The sequence below is a fragment of the Hipposideros armiger genome, unplaced genomic scaffold, assembly GCF_001890085.2.
Source record: "Hipposideros armiger isolate ML-2016 unplaced genomic scaffold, ASM189008v1 scaffold_157, whole genome shotgun sequence".
NCBI lineage: Eukaryota > Metazoa > Chordata > Mammalia > Chiroptera > Hipposideridae > Hipposideros > Hipposideros armiger.
Window position 1 is genome coordinate 1,068,552 of NW_017731507.1, and position 16,398 is coordinate 1,084,949.

A 16,398-nucleotide genomic window follows, 5' to 3' on the forward strand; every position below is an offset into this window, starting at 1 on the left:
TGGATTGTGTTGATCCGAGTCACTAAGCTAAATGTTAGGGCTGAAAATTCTTGATGTGGTAGACCTGAAACCAAAGAAAAGATGAGTTTTAAATCATTTGTACTTCCAAAATCTGTTGATTCCATGATCTTGCCTACCCACCCCTTTTCCACCCCAAAGACAAAAGCTAAAGGTAAGGCTTAACCCCCCCCCCCCCCCNCGAATAGCATCCCTGCCACTCTGCTTTAGCCCCGGCATCTGACCCATACAGTACGTTCAGTAAGTACCGGCTGAGTGAGTGAAGCATTGGCTGAGAACTGAAATGATTCCAGCAACGGGCTAGCTCCCGCCACCAGTCCGTCCGGTGTCAAGGCTGGGATCTTGGACTGGACACTGGGGGAAACAAAATACTCACTAGTTTGGTGTCTAAGGGTGTCAAAAATGCTGGCATCTGGGGACTCAGTCAAAACACACCAAAAATTCCTTTGTCTTGTTCAAATTCTGCCTCTACGACTCATTTTGTTCTCTCTCTGACATTCATATTTTAGACAAAGCTGCTGTTTACAAAGCTGAGGGCACAGAGAGCTTAAGTAAAAACTCTGGAAGCTTCAATTTACTATTACGTCTCCCCTTCTTGAGACTATTTTTCTTTTTTTTTCTTCTCCCCCACCTCTTCTTTACATCCGCCTTCTCTCACATTAGCTTTTTCTTCTTCCTGTTCTCACCCTGACTCTCACTGTCCTCTGTAACATGGGACTATTTGAAATTTTGGCTACTGAGGATATTAGGATTTCATAAGGATGAAACTGAATAATTTGTGTGATGGGGTTATCGCAGTGTTTGACACATAGAAAGTAAGAGCTCAAGAAATGGTCATTATTTCCATCCCGCTTAGCCCTCACAGCAACCTTAGCAGATAAGAAGCGACTCGCCCGTGGCTGATGAGTAGAACCTAGATCTGGATGAGGTCTCCTGGCACTCCATGTTGGCCCAGGTTCCCAAGCTGGAGCAGAAGGCAGGAGGTGCCAGGACCTGCATTTGCCCAGGAAAGCAGCTGAGAGGAACCAACCCCACCCCATAAAATGCAGTGAGAGAAACTAGTCTTATTCAAGCCTCAGAGTAACCCCATGAAGTCAACATCAGTATCCCCATTTCGCTGCTAGAAACTGGGAGGCACAGAGAAGCATGTGAAACTTGGTCCGAGTCCCAAAGATTTTAAGTGACAGAAAAGTATCTTAAAACAGGCCTGACACTTGTCATTTGTTTTCTATGTTATCACGTTTCATCCCAAGAAGCTAATAAGCTTAAAGGAATTTAATCATATTGGGGGGAAGGGAGTTCCTTAGGATATTACCTAGCGTGGCTCCCACAAACCTATAACTTCTATCTTTTGGCCCAAGCCCACTTTTAGGACCCGGTTCCGACCTTGACTTCTAACAGCCCAGTCCTTCCTCTGGGAGGTGAAGGGGGACTGGGGGCGCCAGATCCTGAGCACATGCTCCCCAGGCAGCTGTCACCCAGCTTTCCAGACGCCTGTGCGGCAGCCCCCCAGCGTTCCCCCACCTACTGGAGCGTATTTTTGGAGACAGAGCAAGTTGTTTCAACATTGCAATAATTAAAGAGCAATCACTGCGAAAAAGCAAACAAATTAAATCCAAATGCATGTGGGATGTGGCACATTAGGAGGCTGTTGCTAGTTGGCAGACAAGAATTGGTTTTTAAAGTAGCAAGAGTGTTCTCCAACTTGCCTCTCTCTGCACCCAGAGGCCTGGGAAGGCCGCATTTACCCTCTTAGAGGAAACCCCTTGGGACGGTGCTGGCTGCAGACTTGAAATAAATTCACCAACTTAATCGTGCCTCAGGGCCATGAGATGAGGACAACTGCAAAAATACCGCTGTGCTCTCAGGAAGTCAGACTCAGCTCAGATGTATAAGAGTGGCCATGTTCCCCACGGAAGGAAAATCCAAAATCCAGGGGAAGACTCCGACCTTGAAACCTGACTTCACTCCTTGCAAGACCTTCTTTTGTTTTGGGTTTTTTGTTTTGTTTTGTTTTATTTTTTGCACTAAGCTGCATCCACACGCTTTATATTTACCTAGCGAGCAACTGACCAAAAAGATTCTAAACCATGATTTCTAAACTGTGAGTGCGTATCCTGACAGAGGTGTAACCAAGTAGACAATTATTTGTTAATAATAAAAATTGTGTTTTCTGTTTATGCTGGTTTCAGCCCTCTAAATATGTGTCCAAGTTCTTTGGAAACATGAAAATGAAAAGTAAAAACCATTTAACCCAAGAGAAACAGAGGGATAGTAACTAGTCCTCTAGTGTATGGCGCTGACTGTCCTCCATGACTTGAATGCACACAAAGATGTTACATATATAAACACACATACAAGCACATATCTATGTTTGTATCGTCCCAGCTATCCTCCTATGAGGTATTGCTGTTGTCTTCATTGACCCACAATAACTTGAAGGGAGAGGCAAATCTATTGGCCTCCTTAACTAACAGATTAGGACACCGAGGCCTGAAAATTTGAATTTCTAGCTATTCCCACAGCTGATTGGAAGCAGGATCCTGGAAAACTTCCAAATTTTCTGACACACAACCCAGTTTTTCCCCCCACTAAACAATAGTGCCTCGATAAATTTTCAGGAGCAGCAATTCATTCACTCCTGTTATTTAAAAAAAAAAAAGAAAGAAAGAAGAAAGTGGTAGCCGCAGCCTGTCTTCGGAAGCAGGAGACTTGGAGACACAAACCTTTTCATGGCTAGATGTGCTAGAGATTACAGAAGTAACTGTCCCTCATAATTCACACTCAGAAGTGGTGAAAAATAACCTGTTATTATCTAGAGCAAAGAAAGAGAGTAATTTATAGCCGGCCATGAATACTTAATCATCAGGCCCAGTGACGTCGCTCATATTAACACAGCCAAAATAAATCACCTGTAAATCCACCGCCGACTTCAACATGGCGTCCGGAGGATAAATCAACAGTCCTGGCATGAAAGAGTCTGCCTGGGAAAAGGAATCATTAATAAGCGGTAATCCTCCAATGTGTCCCTCCCTCTGGCTCCCAGGCCAAAACCCCACCAGCCCAGGAACAGCAGTAACTAGTCGGTACGTTTTATAACCAGCAATTCGAGTTCCACCGAAATTCCAAACACATGAATTACTCCTAAAAGGCCCCAGGTTGTCTTTCTGTAAATTTTCCAGTGGATAAATTCACTACTATGCGACAAGTTGAGTAAAACTTCATTAGTTGAGACTGCCCAGGGGGGCGACAGTCTGCGTTAGTGAAAAGTGCAAATTCCCCATGAAAACCAAGGAAATCTGTTGCTTGTGCTTCCAGGAACACAGGGTAATTGGAAATAGATTGGTGAAAGCTTTGTTTGAGTCACTATGTGTACGAGTCCTTGAAAGCAAAAGTGAAAAAAAAATAGATCCATTTTTACCTAAAAATTATTTCTCTATAGTGTTTCTTAGCTCTGTGTTAATAAAAAGGTAATATTTTTATTTATAATTAGCATAGCAATTATTTGCCACTGGCACTACAAATAATTGAGAAATTAAAAAAAAAAACCTTCAAATGTTTCTCTTTCACCTTCACCTCTAAAGTCTTTCAATGCTGTGCATCCTGCTTAACAATCATCTGTGTCTTGGATAACCTTTAGGCCAGTGTTTTTCCAAATTAGTTCTTACCTGTGAGTCCACTGAAATTCACGGGTTCACATGATGCATATTTCTCCTCTCCATCTGCCTTTCTTTGCCCCTGTCTGCACTAACTCTCCCATCATTGGATTAAGCCCTGTGATCCAGCCACGTCTCTTTCCTCTAAAGATCTGTGAAAACATATGTATTGTCTGTCCATCGCACAAGACCCCTTTCTTCCCACCTATTGAGCTGTATATAAAGCTTACTCTTTCTAAGTGAGTTTAGCGGCAATTGTTGCCTTTTCTTTCAACATCCTTTATCCTGACATATCCCAGGTTGTAAGGTGGCAGGGAGGGGCCTTCACTCTTCTGAGCCTCTATGTGTCCCCTAGGCCGCACACCTGGGGGCCAGCATCTCTACGCAGAGCATAACGAGAGCACCAGGAGTCTACCTGGTTCCCTCCCCGGGATCATGCAATCCTCAGTCGATCAGGCGAGCGCTAGGGGTCCAGCTTGCACAGAACCTGGGCACACGGAAGGGAGCCAGTTCATCGGAACACCCACACCTCAAAACAACCTCTAAGCAGGTACTTCTCCTCTTGAGTCAGGATCCAGACCCAAGTCCGTCTGAATCTGAACCCCAAGGTCTCCCTCCCTTCAAGGAAAGAGCGATACAACACAGAGCCTCCATCAGAAACCCACTCCAATTTCACCTTCACTGGAAAATTTCCTGAAACGCATCATACGACCGCTGCTGCTGAGGAAGAAAAGAGTGGAGGACGTAGGTGGCCGTCTTTGCAGGCTGACGAGCTAACGGGTGTCACGGACTCGTTACCGGAGGCGATGGAAGGAGATGAAGCAGGAGACGGCAGATGCAGGCTGGCCCAAGAGAAAACAGGACAGCGGTTGCTTTAAAATAAATCTCTGAAGTCAGCCCCTTATGTTTCGACTTTGCTTCCTTGTGGTAAACTGCCAAACGAATGGAGGGTTTGCTGAGTATTCTGTAACAGAGATCAGTTCCTTTAACTAGGGAGGAATGTGAACACAAAATGGGTTGTTGTTAAGAACATGGACTGAAAGAAGACAGTTTTAATTTCAAAATATGTATCAACTACTTTCGAGACCAGAGGTCTTTGGCTTGTGCCTTCTCAGTAAAATTTTGATAAAGAACACCTGTTCTGTGTAACGTTGGGTAAATTAAGAGAAATAATGCATAGAAAGTGTCTCCCTCTCTATCTGGCATGGAGTTTATGCTTAGGCTAGATGAACAAATTATCCCTTCCTTGTTTTTATTTCTCTTCATCTAAAAAATCATGTGTCAATAGATCCAGATTCAAGCCTTAGGTCTGGCAGGGATAGTAACATATTATTGTGAAAGACCTTGGGTTCTTAACTAGCTCTGTCACTCAGAACATTCATCCTTATGGGGGGAAAAAACTAGATATGGTTTATGAATGAAAAATATTTACTACCGTAAAGCATTGAACATATAGACTGCCTCGGGTACTACCTGTCAGACAATTGTCTATCTTTTTTACTTGAACAAATGATGTTAATAAATTATTTTCATTTTTAGGACCTCAGTTTTCTTATACTTCTTTGTTCTACAAATGCTCGAGCATCTTCTATTTAACAATGCTGGAAATACAGCCTCAAACAGAGAAGGTTCCTGGCCTTGTGACGTTCATTCTCGTGGGAGAAGCCATAAGAAGGAAGTAAGTAGTCAAAATCGCATGAGACAATGATTTAAGCTGGGAAAAAAGTAGAACGGAAGCAGGGGAAGAGAGGGCTCCACTGGGGAGCGATGCACTGGAGGACACTCCTGACCAGGCACTGCACCCTCCACTGGAACTTGGACCCCAGGCTCCTGAAGCTGTGTGGGTGTTCTCTGCCCACACCGACTGTCGACATGCCCTAGATTCAGGGTACAGGACACTTTTCTGAGCTGGACAAGGAGGGGCAGCTCACTGTACTGCAAAGGGCTCAAGCTCTGGTGGCAGATGTCCAGGGTCTCGATTTGCTCTGTTTTCTCCGTGCAGTAGGGTATGAAGACACAGTCACCCTTTTGAGCCTCGGTTTTCTTGTCTGCTTGGCAAATATTTTTGGAACTCCAGGTTTACTTACAGCTTTTTCGCTGTGCTCCCACCACTGGTCCTTCAACCATTAATTAGCTAGAGAAGTGCTTCTCGAAGTTTGTGTTTAAGGATCGTGCAGGAATCACATTAAAATGCAGGTTTTAATTCTGTAAGTCTGGGGTACAGTCTGAGACTCGGTGGCTGATAAGCCTTGGGTGATGCTGACCTGCTGTCCCATAGACCAAAGCTGGAGCAGGGGGCTGACGCATCTCCATGTGTATTCCCTAAAGGAAGGGATGATGGCACGGAGAGCAAAGGGCTGGGGAAGTGGGGGCCAAGCTCTTCCTGCGGAGGTGAAGCTGAAAGGTGAGTTTTCCAACCCTCCACCAGAGCTGAGAACACGAGTCCTTCTTCTGGTCTGGGGATGAGGGGAGAAATAGCTGAAAAGTCAGTGCAGTTGGTGGAAAATGGAATCCAGGAGGAGGCAGGCCTGAGAGCCCCTGGAGAAAGAGGCTGAGCCCGAGTGTGTAGTCACTTCAGCCTCCTCCTATGGGTGCCATCTATGCCAGCACCCAGGAGCCGCGTGGGCACTGAGCCTCCCTCCAGTGAGTGGACATCACTGTCCAAGGATCTGTTGGGAGTGATGGGGTGAGGGTGGTATTGATTGTAGAGATGATGGTAATGATGGTGGTAGTGGTGATAATGGTGGCGTTGGTTGTTGTGGTGAGGGTGTTAGTAATGATGGAGGTGGTAGTGGTGCTGGTGACGGTCGTGATGGTGAGAATAGTGGTGATGGAAGAGATAATGGTGGTGTTGGTGGTGGTGATGGTAGCAATAGTGGTGGTGGTGGTGGTAAGGATGGTAATGGTGGTGGTGGTGGTAGTGGTGGTGGTGGTGGTGGTGGTGGTGGTGGCAGGGATGGTGTTTACTTATGGACAGAGCGTGGAAAGCCTCTGAACCACCCTTGGACAGCCCTCACAAGAAGCCGCTTAAGATCTCCATTCAGCCAGGATGTAATAAATCACACCTCAGTCACACCCATAAAATGGGGGTAATGAGCCCTAACTCATAGGTTTGTTTTGCACATTATGTGAGCTCACATCCATTGCAGAGCTTGAAGGAATAAAAGACCGCAGACATTTTATCATTATAAATCTATATGCCCAAATCATGGAGATTCTATGCTTATGTTTCTCACTCTTATTTGCCTAGAAACCATTAACCTCTGCCTCTAACTCATCGAAGTAGAACCTTTTGAGTACAGATTCTCTCCACTGCTTTTTCCACAGGAAGTATTTTTGGCCTGAGGCCCTCAGCTCAGCCCCGGCCACTGCCTACTACTCCTGTGACTAAGTCCGCTTAAATTGCAGGTCCTATTGTTCGTCTCAGTGGTGGGGGGGAAAACAACAAAAAACCTCTCTTCAAAGTTTCCTCAGTAATTGTTCAGTGAGGAATTAAGTATAATACTCGATAGCTCGCCTTTCCAGAATGAGAGGGAAAGAAAAAGAAGAAAGAAAAAGAACAGAAAAGAATTTTTTTTTAAAGCGCAAGCTTATTTCAAATGGAACTTTTTTCATTAAAAGCTCTCTTGACACAGTCCCCCAAAGGATGTAAATGACTCATATTAAAGCCATGAAGAACGGCGCTGTCTAGAGGCAGCTCCCACTGGATTTGGGGGGACCTGTGAGCTCCTAGAGCTAATAAGCTGTTTCTTCAGAGGCAGCGGTTGACAATCAAACTTGCTGTCATTGTCCACTGAAATGACAACTCCTGTTTCAACGTTACCGATGTTAAAATCAGAGAAGGAACAAGACATGCAGAGGTGTGTTCTCCAGGCTGGAGAGACAGCCTGGACCCGCTTCCATCTCCCACCGCATCGCCCAGTTATTTTCTCAGATACAGTTCGTCACGCTTACTTTCTTTCTTCTCTTCACCCATATATCTCACCAGTCTATTTTTTATTTGATGTGCCTCTACTGTGTTTCAGGTACTTTGGGTATCTTAACTTGTCGCCAGAAGAGAACACGACATCTCAGGCATCTACTCCAGATGAAGAGCCACGTGATGGCCACACTCTGCGGAAAAGGCGAGTCTCCCTTTTTTAGTGAGGACAGAACAGGTTATACTGAAGCAACAAGCACGCTCCCCAAAGTTGTTTAGCATGTATCTGCCTCCATCTAACCTGGCAGAATGCAATCACATTCCCAGCACAACCATCAGGATGCCTGGACAATAGCGGGGGTACACGAGGATTCGGTGAGAGTCTTGCCACACCCATGGTCCCGGCGTCTGATCCTAAACTTTCCATCATACTCAGCATTTATAACTGTAGTCCCACCCTGGGCACCCTCTGTGTGACCTATGCTTGCACACAGCTCTCCACAGGAACACATTGGGACACACCAGACCACTCACACGTGACATCAACATTTTTAAAAGGAAGCAGGACAAAACGGTCAAGAGCTGGCCTGGGATTACCTTCTACACCCACCACTTGTTAAGTACTTAGTCTTGAGCCAGCCTCTTGGCTCCTGTGAGCATCGCTTTGTCCTCTATGCATGCCAATGATCATACTCCTCATAAGGTCGTTGTTAAGAATAAGTGAAGTATTTAGTGTAAGTCAGTGGCTCAGCAAAGAGTGTCACACAGAATGCTAACAATGTGTATTGTTACCTGGGACAGGTTTCCACTCTTTTACGTCCATCTTGTCCTCCTTGTCTCAACAGACAGAGAGTGGACACCCAAGGCAAAGGTATGTTTTGTCATTGCTCCTTCTGTTGACACAATATATACTTTCATTGTATGCGTCAGTCAGTTTGCAACAGTGAGCGTTTATTCTCAGGCCCGCGGGTCCGTGGGGTGGTTAGAAATGCTCTGCTATACATGTGTTCATTCTGGGGTCCGGCCTGATGGAGTAGCACCTACGTCTTCTCACGGGAGAGGATGGAACCGTGAGAAAGGAAAACGGAAAACTGTGCTGCTTCTTCTTGTGTAGGCGTGGAATGGGCACACTGTCCATCCACCCACATCTCAAAGGCCCAGGCAAGTGACGAGACCGTGCTCTGTATCCGTGGGCCGTGGGGAATCGCTCCCACCCCTACTGGATGGAAACGCAAGGTCTTAAGGCAAAGGATGCAGGAGGGGGAGAAAAATAAGAGCTCATAGTGCAATCTGCCACATCCTACCATCTACTTCACCCCAAATTCCTTTCAAAAAATCATTTTCCAATGTGGGGAATAATTAAATGTAAATGCTGGAAATACTTGTACCTAAAACCCCCATTTTATAGATACAACTTGAAGGCCCAGAGAAGGCATTGACTTACCCAGTGATACAGAGCTAGTGCGTGGTCAAAAACACCAGCTCTGACTGTGAAAGGGAGTGGCCTCGCAGGGGATAGATGGTTGAAAATCACACTGTGAACCCCTGAGTCCATCTGCTTTGTGATCTAACTCACAGTACAAATTTTCCACAGAGGTCTTATTTTCCCTATGTCACAAATGGGCAGGGGATCAAATATGTGAACAAATTATTTGAAATCGACTCGATTTTTTTTAAAAAAGATGAGAAACTGTATTCAAATTGTATTTCCTAGTTTGCATCATCTGGATTACCTTAAGGGTGTATCTCAAGTGTATAGAAGCATGTATTTAGTCAACACTTAGAAATGAAGGGAATCATGGGAAAATGCCCTGAAGGGACTTTTGGAGGAGGGTTGGGGGGGGGCAGGGGGATGGGGAGGAAATGACCAGCAGAGATGGAAAATGCTTTTTCCACTAACATGACAATTTGCAGGATTTTAATTATGGTTTGATTTTGCTGATTGCAATTAGCATCCTTCCTCTGTTGGGGGGATAGCATGTCAGAATCCTAACCTAGATTAAGCAGACACTGTCTTTAATAAAAAGTCTGATGAGGTAAGGGCTGGGGGCTGGGGCGCGGCTGTGTGGATGCATTGAGGATAAAGCCAACCCTCTCAGCACCCTTCAATTTGCGAATCTTCCCCACTAGACAGATGGAGACACTGAGGCCAGAAAGGCTAAGTGACTAGAATCCAGGTCACTTGAGCTCAGTGCCTGTTCCTTTGGTGAACAAATATATATCGGGATTTCCCTGTGCCAACCAGTTCACTTGTCCCGAGGACAAAAAGATAAACAAGCCAGAAGTCCCTGCACTCAAAGAACTGATGGCCTAAAAGAATAATAGACAAATAGGTTTTATATACATGCACATGTATATATACACACACACACATACATACGCACGTACATATGCATATGCAATATTATATACTCTCTATATATCATATATAATATATATTATTATTGATATATATTAATGCTCTTTCCACCAACGTATCTATCACAAGGCATGATCTCGTGTACACTCCAGGTAGCTGTGTCCGCTCAGCACAGCAGTCCTACGCCTAGATAGGCCCACATACGCCAACATGCGCCAACCAAAGGCATGTTCATAGCAGCATGGCTCACGGCACCTCGGGATGAGAAACTGCCCACATACCCATGAGCCGAAAATATGTAAATAAATGGTAGCATATTCGCGGAGCACAATACAACAAGGAGAGTGAACACACAGCCGCGTGGACGAATATCTCACACTGCTGAGTGAACGAAGCCCAGTGCTGGAGAGTGCACGCTGCCTGGGGCCATCCGCTAAAGAACCAGAGCAGGGAACATCAGCCTCCACCACGAGAAGTCAGGACGATAATTACCCAGAGGGTGGGGGCAGCAGGAGAGGGCGGAAGGACAGTATTACGGGGCTTGGTTTCTTGATCCGGGGGTGCTGGTGACATGGGTGATTTTAGCTGGAAATGTATCAGGCTGTGCACGTAGGATGTGTGTGCTCCTCTGTGCAAAGCGTGTACATGACACAGAAGGAACCGATGGCACCGTCCACTTCATCTCTTTAATGGTCTCTGATTTGCTTTTTGTGCTGGCAGAGCCAGAGCCAGGACTGCTATAATGTCCCGCCGTATCCTGGGCTAATACCGCAAGCGGACATTTTTATTCCCATAACAAATCAGCACGCTGATAAACAAGCGTGTTATGGTGTGTGTATGTGTCTGTGTTTCTGGATCTTTCCTTTTCCTCTCCTTTAGCATAAAGACCAACAACACACCGTGGTCTTAAGATCCTGCTTCAAAGAAAACCCATCATGTTCTGATTAGCTGCAATCCAGAACGGATCTTTTCAATGAATGAAAATGAGGCAAGCTTTTATGGGCCTATTACCCAAGGGCACCCAGTGGTATTTTTCTTCTCCATATTTGACCTTAAAAATGTTTTGTAGTTTGTCAAGGATATCATTCTCACCCAGCCAGGCTGCAGGGGCAGCTAATTAAGTGGTGTTTAATGACATTTGTTCCTTAAAGGGGGCCTGATGCAATGTACCATGTAATTTTTTTACCAAATCAAGCAATTCACCCAATTTTCAAATGTGCTTAATAAGCCAGGCCCAAGTCATTACAGCCTGCCAGCTGTGTGACTGATGTGGCTCGCGCTGGGAGGATCTTCACAATTCCTTATGATGGCGGGCCTGGGTAGCTCCATCAGGCTGTCCCCTCCACCTGGAATGTTCCTTTCCACGTCCCCTCACCTCTGTCCATCTGACTCACTCTAGACAATCAATCTGACTTTCTTTCTTGTCCTACTTTCTTCTTGGATTTTTTTCCCTGTTGAGCCCACCTGTGCTTTCCTCTCCCCAAACTCCTGTAACTCCTAACCCTAAGCTGTGACTGTGTGCCCACACCCCGCATTGTTTGCTCCCCTTTCATCCCCATTCCCGATTAAATTACAACTGATGTGAGTTCAGAAATCATTGTAATACGTCCTGTGAGTCTCAGAGCTGTATACAGTCCTAAGGGCACAGAACAGCTCAAATTTGGGGAAAGCAAGGCAACCAAGTTAGAAGGAAATGCAGACATCATAATCCTGCCCCTCGGTGGTTGCGTAGTCTTGGGCAGTGAATTATTCATTTTCATCTCTAAGCCTGAGGTCCTTCCCCTGTAAAATAAAATAGATATACATAAATAAATATATATATTATATACATATATATATATACATAGTTCATATTTATATGTGTATCTATTTTATACATATGCATGTGTGTATATACATATGTGTGTGTATATATGTGTGTGTGTGCATGTGTGTGTGCATACTGGGGCTGCCAAAAAATATATATACAAATGGACACTTTGGTCAACGTTACTCAAGCAGTAGTTCAACATAATCAGAAGTTGTAATTGCAGAAGTCAATTGTGACTTGTATTCATCTTTTGTTAATGGTACATATTGAGTATTACAATTGTAATAGTTTTTTCCTTTCTTAAAATGTGTGTACTTTTTTTTGGCACTCTCTGTATATATATATATATATATATATATATATATATATATGATTCTAGTGGGAATTAAATAAGAAAATACAGTGGCTTTCAACCTCTAGTTTGCCAAAGAATTACTGGAGTGATTGTTAAAGACAAAAAACTCTGGGCCATTCTTTTCTTTCCCTCAGAAATCCTGCTAGGTCTAGAAGGACACCCAGGAGTCTTCATGTTGACAGTGTCTCTCACCCCCACACAGGACACTCGTGCATGTGTTTCCAGGTACTAGCCTGTGAGAAACACTGAAATGCAAATAATAATAATTACTATTATTGTTATAAAGCTAGACGATGTTGAAGTTTAAAGTGGCCTAATTAAACAGCTCTTCAACTCTCCACCCAAGTTAAGAACAAATTAAGAGAAAAATATGCAAAACGACGGATAGAGGTCACAATGTTAGCTTTATGTTTTAACCAAAGCTGATCACGTACAATGTGGCTTGACCTGTGAGCAAACGGACTTCTGAACGCTGGCGCCTGGGCTCAGAACTGTCCTGCTTTGCCATTTCGGTCGGGCCCTTTATGCACAGGCAGGTCCCACCTCCCAGCTCTGTCTTTGGCCAGGATTTGCTCTTGGTGCCCATCAACCCATATTGATACGTGTGCACCATGCATACGCTGATTAAGCCTTAGAAATACGCTAGAGAACAGGGCCCTGCCTTGGAGTGGTCAGAGTCCGGCACGGTTCAGAGAAACGAGGCTGTACACTTGGATACCTGGACTAAAGGCTGCGGTAGCGGAGTATGCCAGCCCACCTGACCCCTCAACTCTGGCAGTCTGAGCCCTGAAAGGCCTCTGTCCACTTTTATCAGAGCTCAGACGTACTGTGCTGCCGAGGGCCCAGCCCCAGGCCTGCCCTGGTCTTTGTATCCATCTTCCTGTCCCTCTGATCCACCCTAAGGTGACATGTCCTGCTCCGGGCATGCCTTCTCTATTTTCTGTGTAAGGAGCACACATGAGGCAGGAGCTAAAGTCTTTAATAAGAATAATGCTTAATTTTTGTATGATGAACAAGAAATGAGGAAACTGTCCCCACCTAATAGTGGGGTAATGAAACCACCGCAGCCCAAAGGCTTCCGGCTGCCTCATTAGCAAAGCTCGGCCAAGGCCCATCTCGGCGGGGACCCCTCTGTTGAATTTCCCATAACTAACTTCTCTAAGCCTCAGTTTACCCACTTTCAAAGCAGGGCCCATGGGGATACTCCCTTGTGGGACTGGCTATGGGATTATGTACGATATTGTAACTCAGATGAAACCATTACACAGGCCCTGGTACACAGCACGGGCTTTAAAGCTGTGAGTTGTTGTGGCACGAGGCGTGTACCTCACTCTTTCTAAGGGACAGAGGAAGAGTGGGTGTGTCAAGGGAGTCCGAAGTGCCTCAGAGGCTCCTCACAGGAATCAAAAGACTTCCAAGAGTCCTGCATCCCTGCATGCTGAATGAAAGCCAGCTAAATAAGAAGAGGTACACACATCAGTGGCTCAAATCCCCTCTGTAGCTTTGCTTTTTAGGTTTAAGAAAAACAACCCAACAAAACCTTTTTTTTTCACTTTTGTTCTTTTTAGTCCTGAGTCTTTGTTCCATATCTCCCTCACCCCAAATCTTTCCCCCTCACTCACGCCCTGCTTTAATCACCACTTCCCCTGAGACTTGCCCTTACCGAAGCTGCAGTTGGCTTCCTGATTGTAACACAGAGAAGTAGACTTGGAGAGTTAGCCAGGACACGGAGGGGAGGCCACCAGAGGGTGGGGACTTTCTCAGGGGGAAGGGCTTCCCTGGGAGCTGATGGCTGAGTGGGTGGTTGGAACATGAATCAGCATTAACCAGGGCAAAGGAGGCCCAGGGGCACTCACCAGCCTGCTGTGTTTGTGACAGGCTTCCCAGGAGATGCCAGGCTTGCTTGTGAGAAGTGGCAGTCAGTGAATCAGGAGATATTTATTGAGCACCTACTATGCCCCTAAAGCCTGGGGTCACAAGAAGAGTTGAACACGTGAGCCTATAGCATTTGAAAAAGAGCAGGTATGGGGACCTAAGTGACAGGTTCAGGGAGTGCCAGCTGGAATTTGGAGGGGGAGGAAACATGGAGACATGTCTGGACCAGGTCATACAGGACCTGCTCAGGAAGCTTGCTTCCTAAGGGAACTCAGCCTCTGTAAATACTGAGAGCTTCAGGTCGCACCACTCCGGATGGCAGGGCTGCAGTTGGAGGCCAGGGGGCCCAGCTCCCAATCCAGGGCTTACATCACAGCACGAGATGCCTTCCTTCGTCATTCCTTTCCATCCTGGCAAAGAACAGTAATAATAACAACAGCCATTAACATTTATGAGCATTCACTCTGTGCCAGGTACTATTGTAAGCACTTGATGTTTTTATTTCCAGCAACAACCCGATACAATAGGTAATTATCTCCCATTTCACAGATGAGTCTTTGAGGCATCGTCAATCAAGGCTACAAAGTCAGTAAAAAGCAGTGCTAGGACTCAAACCTCAGCGCCAAAACTCATGAGCCTACCGCCTCCACTCTGTTGACATGCTAAGCCCTGTATGAGGTTTTAGGTTTGAAGAGAGAATGGTAGATTCATCAACCAAGGAGACCCCAAGGGGCAGGTTGCACAGCGATGTGCACCCAGACTCAGGGGCTCGGCTGCCTCCTTGGATCCATCTTGGCCACACCCACCAGTCGTGTGAGCTTGAGCAGGTGACGTAACCTCACCATCCCTCCTTTTCCCGATGTATAGAAGGGGATAATAAAATTATCGCCCCTATAGGGTTGCTGTGAGGATGAGTTAATATATGAAACAGTCTTAGAAATAGCTCTAGCTTTATTATTATTTTGAAATTGAAAGTGTAGTCTCAACTCTCGTGGGCTGTAGAAAATTTGATAAAGTTTTCTCCATCCATTTAAAATAATTTCTCTATATTTTAAATAATGCAGACTGGTTTACAATAAAATAGTCATTGATCTGGATGGATGTAACTCATATAGCGGAATAATAATGTAGGACCCAGGAGAACTGGATTTTTCATCCCAATTCTGTCTCTAGCCAGCCATGCGGGTTGGAAGCAAGTTTCTTAAACCCTCCTAGCTGCATTCTCTTTGACTTTAAAATAGAGATAATGATAATGACCTTGACACTTTGGGTAAGGATTAGAATAAAGATAATTTAGTCATTTTTTTTCAGTACTTCACCCCGTTGAAAAAATGTGTATGTTCTTTAATCAACAAGAGTGTCAAGGTCATTCAATAGAGAAAAAAATAGACTTTTCAACAAGTGATGTTGAGACAACTGGATATTGACATACCTAAGGATGAAGGTGGACTCTCACCTCAACACCATATACAAAAACTAACTCAAAACTGATCAAAGAATTAACTGTCATGGCTAAAACAATAAAAATCTCAGAAGAAAACACACATATAAATCTTCATAACCTTAGATTAGGCAACAATTTCTTAGCTATGACACCAAAATCACAAGAAACCAAAGGAAAAACAGATAAATTGTACTTCATCAAAATTAAACATTTTTGTGTGTCAAAGGACATGTCACATCACTGTCATTTCTTTTTGTGGTGAGAACAGTTAAGGTATTTCTTACGCACTGGTTGAACCTTCATGGTTCTCTTGCTGATATTCTTAGCACTGACTCTAGTCTATTGACCAACACCTGCATGAAGTGGGTGAGGCCTCTTCTACCAGTGTGACGTGGGCCCTGCCAGCACGCCCCTCCTGCCTCTTGCCATCCCCTCTGCCACTCTGTCTCAGCAATGCACAGTGGGTTCCGAGGGGTTCTTGGGTCTTGGGCTCAGCCTTCAAATGGATCTTTGCGAGAGGCTAGATGCATATGCAGAGCATTGATTCTGTCCCACTGCTCCAAGGACCAGGGTCTGGCCTCCGGGAGATGTGAAAAGGCTCCTCAGAGTCCACGTGTGTTTGCCTAACTCTGGGATTCACAATGAGGAAAGTTCCTGACCCACAGATATAAATAAAAGCCACTTTCTTCCATATCAGGGGTATACGTAACAGGTATTTTGACCTCCAACTGCCCTACTCCTTACAGTATTCTCAGTTGGTTCAAAGCTCAGGCTGTCAGGAGCAGAGTTCACCAGGACTCTCAACACCCGCAGCATCTAGCAGAAATGGCAGGCGAGAAGGGCTTAGCTGAGGCGCTGCTGTAAGAAGGAAAGGTGGTGCAGGGAATGAAAAGATGGGCTGCGATGGACAGGCAGAGAGGAAACCTACCACAAAGGTGACTTTTTTTTTTTTTAGTTTTTTT

General features: G+C 45.1%; 1 long non-coding RNA gene across 1 annotated transcript in view; it reads right to left on the reverse strand.

The window, feature by feature from the left end:
* Window positions 1-14,297: 14,297 nt before the first annotated feature.
* LOC109387428 (uncharacterized) overlaps window positions 14,298-16,398 on the reverse strand; it is a 19,424-nt gene continuing 17,323 nt past the window's right edge. The window contains exon 3 of the long non-coding RNA XR_002124997.1: window positions 14,298-14,402. This is a non-coding gene — a long non-coding RNA (uncharacterized LOC109387428). The remainder of the gene's footprint in view (window positions 14,403-16,398) is intronic.